We start from the raw sequence: 5935 nt of genomic DNA, 5'->3' as shown, positions 1-5935 counted from the left end.
AGCAGGAATACATTTCCCCCAGCTCTAGCGGATGCAGGGGTGCAGCAGGGCCAGTGTCCTTGAGACAGTTTATTAGAAGTATTCTCTCTTGCAGAAGGCAACTGAGCATGTCAGACATTTGGCTTTGCTCCAGGAGATTTTTAGTATTATGAACACCACAAAGGGAATAATCCTGTTCTCCACTGTGCTCCAAAGCCCAAAATACAAGGCAAATAATGAAGAAAAACATGTTCCTTTCACAACGGTGTTTTTATTTTGCTAAAGTAGAATCAGATGTGATCCCTCGAATAAATGCTTTTGCCTTGGTTAAGAGAACCTAGCCATCACCAGTTCATATTTGGTATGCAATTAGGAACCACTGCAGTGCCAAATGAGAGTGCTGCTTCCCCATGACAAAGAGCTTGCATTTATTTACCAGCACTCCCCCCGAGAAACTTAGCTGGTCTCTGCACCCAGACAAGGCACTCCACTGAGCTCGGTGCGGTCTGCCAAGGCAGATGCCTGCAGGGCTGAGGCCATCAGCTCTACAAGCACCACAAATTCACTACTGAAATACAGGCACTGCTGGGAAAAAACTCGATGGGTGATGAGAAAAACTCTGGGAAAAAACTCAACCCCCCAAAACCAAATAGGAAAACAGGGAAAACAGGATTTCCATTTGGTATGAGTATTCACCCCTGGTCTGGCAGCAGAGCCCAAACGTGCCGAGAGCTGGGCCCCAGCACCCCAGGTACCCGGTAGGGCCAGGCAGCCAACGGATAATCACGCTTTGACAGCTACCAGGGTAGCTGGTATCATCCACACAGTCCCACCACGCTAAGCAAACTGAGGCAGATGGTGAAAATCACAGTGCTGAAAATCAAAGAGCTGTCAAATCGGCATAAGCTTCCTTCTTAAACTGGATCCAAAGTCACCCTCTCTTCTGCAGATGTCAAGAATGGGATGGATGAGAAGGGCTTCCACCTCTGCCCAAGGCCCACGTTGTGCTACGCTTCCCTGAAGTAGGGAGGACTGAACCAGCTTTCTTCAAACACTGTAGGGCTTCTTGACACTGTGTGCTGCTGGTGAGGGCTTTTGCTGCCTGCGCTCAGACTTCTACAAGCACATCTAGCTCCTGTGAGCTGTCCCTAGGTCCCTCTTCCCCCATCTCCCTTGAACACACTTCTCTGCTTTTGCTAGACAGGCAGCTGACACTGGCCAGTTCAAACAAGGACAAGAGGTAATGGGCACAAACTTCAACATGGGAAGTTCCATCTAAACATGAGGAGGAACTTCTCTCCTGTGAAGGTGGCAGAACACTGGCACAGGCTGCCCAGAGAGATGGGGGAGTCTCCCACTCTGGAGCCATTCCAAACTCGCCTGGACGTCATCTTGTGCAACTGCTGTAGGCGCCCCTGCTCTGGCAGGGGGTGGGACTGGGTGAGCTCCAGAGGTCCCTTCCAACCCTGACCACTCTGTGATTCTGTGAACAGCTCACTTTTTCCCTAGGAAGCTTTGCATTCTTCATGGATCCACCAGAAATGGGCAGATGCATGTGAAATAACACACGCAGAGGAAGGTTTACCTCTCGCTAGCAAATACTGGGGTCCCCTGCTCCCTTGTCGGTCTTGCTGTGCAAGGACAGTTACTTCCACCAAAACGCAATCACTACCACGAGTCCTTCTATTATTTCCCCAATGAAAATCACTTCAGGCCAAGGCTTCCTACTACTTCTTAGCAAGGTCTCCCAGCAAGGATGGAAGAGAATCTCTCTGATTCTGTGATTCTTTTAGCCCATCCCTGTAGGTTTTTGCTGGCTGCATGAGGCATTTTAAGCAGAGTTCGCTCTCTCTCTGGGCTTTTCATTTTCAAAGCACATTCCAGACATTACCTAAATGATAAACATCTCCTTGACAGGACAGCATTTGCCTGTAGCTGCTGGGATCTCTGTTAATGCATAAAGGTAGCTTAGCCCTCTTCTTGCCCCATGTTGTGCTCAGGAACAGAGTAATTCTTTCTGGTGTTTTAGGAAAGCAGCAGAATCACAGAATCACAGAATGGTCAGGGTTGGAAGGGACCTCTGGAGCTCATCTAGTCCAACCCCCCTGCCAGAGCAGGGTCACCTACAACAGGTTGCACAGGACAGCATCCAGGCGGGTTTTGAATGTCTCCAGAGTGGGAGACTCCCCCATCTCTCTGGGCAGCCTGTGCCAGTGTTCTGCCACCTTCACAGGAGAGAAGTTCCTCCTCAACTCCGCCTTCTCTGCATCATCTGTCACCACAGCACCTGTCTCATTCAACAACGGGCCCACATTTTCCCTAGTTTTCCTTTTGTCTCCTATATACTTAAAGAAACCCTTCCTGTTGGCCTTGACATCCCTCGCCAGGTTCAATTCCAAGGCTGCCTTGGCTTTCCTTGTTTCCTCCCTGCATACCCTGACAGCATTCTTGTATTCCTCCCAAGCAGTCAGCTCCTTCTTCCATCTATTGTAAACTCCCTTCTTCCACCTGAGCCTTTTCAGAAAGTCCCTGCTCAGCCATGCAGGTCTCCTTCTTCCCTTGCCTGATTTCTTTCTCTTTGGGAAGCACTGATCCTGAGCTTGGAGGAGGTGACGCTTAAATAGCAGCCAGCTCTCTAGAGCCCCCTTACCCTTTAGAGCCCTCTCCCATGGGATTTGCCCAAGCAATTCTTTGAAACGATCAAAGTTAGCCCTCCTGAAGTTTAGGGTTTCAACTCTACTTGTCATTTTGTCTATTCTACACTTAATCCTGAACTCTATCTTCTCATGGTCGCTGGAGCCCAGTCTGCCCCTAACCTTTACATCCTCCACCAGTCCCTCTTTGTTTGTCAGTATCAGGTCCAGTAAAGCACCTCTCCTTGTAGGCTCCTCCACCACCTGAGTCAAAAAGTTGTCATCAATGCACTGGAGGAACCTCCTGGACTGTATATGCCTGGCTGTGTGGCCTTCCCAGCAGATATCAGGGTAGTTGAAGTCCCCCATGAGAATCAAGGCCTGTGATTGTGAGGCGATTCTCACCTGTCTGTAGAAGGCCTCATCAACTTCCCCATCCTGATCAGGTGGCCTGTAATAGACACCCACAACTGTGTCTCTCATATTACCCTGCCCCTTGATCCTTACCCACAAGCTCTCAACTTGCTCATCATCTGTTCCCAGGGAGAAGGACTGGTCTGCAGCCTCAGTCCCATCCAGATGTTGACAGACCCTCACACACATGCAGGCTACAAGCTTGAGCTGATGATAAAGCCAACTTGACCATATAGAGGCAGGTAGTCCCTGCCACCCATCTGTCCCAGGCGCTTTCTTTTGCTTATGAGGGAGCTGCTCCGATCCCACAGCGTGGAGTTTCAGAGAGCTGAACTAGTAGGAAGTTGCTTAGGTGGGTTTGTTTTCTGCTAGGTTAACTCTCTGAACTGGTTCACAGCAAGGAAGACAGGGGAAAGGAGTGGGCAGCCAATGATAAGGCAGTGAGAATGGGACTCTCCTCCCCTTCTGGCAGCATCCCTCAAGGGAGGTCAATCACACTGTCAGATCTCTGAGCCTGTCTGGAAACTCCCAATACACCTCCCTGCAATGGCAGACTAATCCCAGCCCAAAAACTGACTTTGCATCAAGATGCATCATGAGTATGGCAAAGACCTCTGACCACCTCACAGCTGCGGGCACAGAACAGCTGGCTCCAGTGGGACGGTACCCCCACCGCTGTGGTCAGGGCACGGCGCAGCCAGCAAGGGCTGTGTGGGCTGGGCTGGGCACTCATTTGGCACATATGCAAAGGGAATGTTCTGTCCCCTTTCTGTTCCTGAAATAACAAACAAATTCAGGGAAGTCTCGTGAGCAACATAGGGCCACGAAGACAGGGTGACCCCAGCGGTTCCTTTCTGGCTCTGGCAGAGCAGTACACCAAGGCAGGGCTGCACTGCCTGCCCTTGTGGCGGAGACGAACAGAAGTTGCCAGTTTTCAGAATTCTCTAAGCTCTTTCTTTCAGCAGTATTCAATTCACTGCCCCTCCTGCCAGCCCCCGAAGGAAATGGCTGATAGAGAAGTCACCTTTTGTTACCCCCAGAGAGGTCAGAAAACCAGCTAAAACAGTCAGAGGCTGACAGGGAGGATGGAAGAGAAAGCGCTTCTGCAATTCCTCAAGCAAACCCAGAACGGCAGTCAAAATTTCACAGCCCTGGTGAGATTGCTACTGGAAGAGGACCAGTGAGACACCATGTTTCCTCCCATTGGTGCCAGGAGATGGCCAGCAGCATGGGAAGGAGCTCCCCAAATTGGAAGGCTTTCCGTTACCTGGATATAGAGGCAAGACTGTGACTTATAGCTCTGACCTCCAAAATCTGCATCCAAAAACCACCAAGCAATCAAATTACATCTGCTCTCTCCTTAGCAGCAACACGTGGGTCTGCCTGCTCCTCCTGCTGCCCACGCTGCAGGCAGACAAGACCCAGAGCCGCCCAGGGCCCTGCTGCTCTCAGTGCCGGAAAACGCTCCCCACGCCAGCTCACCTCCTGGCTCCCGTGGGTCTGCCACCCTGCTGCTGGCTGCCCCATGCTGTACACGTCTCGGTGAGACCCATGATATGCCAAGGTGACAGCTGCACCAGCAAACAAGAGGAGCCCTGTTGATAAGCTAAAGAAAGCAGCCAGGCGAATTTTGTTAACTGGAAAGTAGGTTTGGGCGGGGGTCGTACCCAAATGCAGTGCATGCGTAATGCCTGCCAGCACAGGCACTCAGAAAGCTCCGTGATCCTCTGGGTTAAATTGCGCCTTTTCCCCAGGTTCAAACTTGGGACCTTTCAAAAGAAAGCAGGGGTCTGGAATTTCAGCCCAAGTTTCAAAATTTCTTCCCAAACCATGGAAAACTCAGAAGATGAAATTTCTGCAAAGGGACTATGGGCATATTTTAAACTTTTAGAATCTGGAAGAACATTTAGGATTTGTGCTCTGCTGCATGATGAAAAGCAATCAATGAAGTCCAGATGGTGGGCTAGGTCTCCCGCATTCACTGCCTGCCCCGTGCTGTATTCAACCCTTACAGCAATAGGAAGCGGAAGACCAATCCCTTCCAAGCACATCCCAAATCCAGATGTCAACCACATCCCTAATCTCCAGAGCATCCCAACAATACGGTCACTCCGGGGTCTGTTCAGTGCCTACACATGAGGACCAGATTCAGAACTGGCCTCATATTACTGCAGGATTTCAGGCCATGTGGTGCTTTTCCCGCCACAAACACCCAACACCTAGAGGGAGCAGGCACCCTCTCCCCAGGAGTCTTCATCTATACCTGCAGGACATGAAAAAGCCCTGCTAGACACTGACAGTCATGCATGAATTGCTTTTTATCATGCACTCCAGCTTTTGACCTCATTTTCCCCCACTGCTGTCTGCTTTAGACTGGCGTTCCACTGGGAAGAGGCCGCTCACCTCTCTGCTGGCCTCCTCCCCCACAGGAACAGTGTGGACAGCAGGACTGGGGCAGTGATTGTCCCCCTGTACTCGGCACTGGTGAGGCTGCACCTCAAATACTGTGTTCAGTTTTGGGCCTCTCACTGGAAGACAGACATTGAGGTGCTGGAATACATCTGGAGAAGCTGGTGAGGTGTCTGGAGCACAAGCGTGATGAGGAACAGCTGAGGGATCTGGGAGCGTTCAGCCTGGAGAAAAGGAGGCTGAGGGGAGACCTTATCACTCTCTACAGCTCCCTGAAAGGAGGTTGGAGTGAGGGGGGGTCAGTCTCTTCTCCCAAGGAACACGTGACAGGACAAGAGCAAACAGCCTCAAGTTGCACCAGGGGAGGCTTACACTGAATGTTAGGAAAAATTTCTTTGCCAAACGGCTGTCAAGCACTGGAGCAGGCTGCCCAGGGACGTGGTAGAGTCACCATCCCTGGAGGTATTTAAAAGATGGGCAGAAGTGGTGCTGAGCGTCGT

At 51.0% G+C, this 5935-nt stretch overlaps 1 protein-coding gene across 1 annotated transcript in view; it reads right to left on the bottom strand.

The window, feature by feature from the left end:
* HDAC8 (histone deacetylase 8) overlaps nucleotides 1–5935 on the bottom strand; it is a 43315-nt gene that overhangs the window by 15905 nt on the left and 21475 nt on the right. The gene's annotated exons all lie outside the window — the stretch shown is intronic.

Source organism: Charadrius vociferus, unplaced genomic scaffold (genome assembly GCF_000708025.1).
Source record: "Charadrius vociferus isolate BGI_N301 unplaced genomic scaffold, ASM70802v2 scaffold824, whole genome shotgun sequence".
In the NCBI taxonomy this organism is placed as follows: Eukaryota; Metazoa; Chordata; class Aves; order Charadriiformes; family Charadriidae; genus Charadrius; species Charadrius vociferus.
Note: the sequence above shows the minus strand (reverse complement) of the source record. Positions and strands in the feature narration are given on the sequence as shown.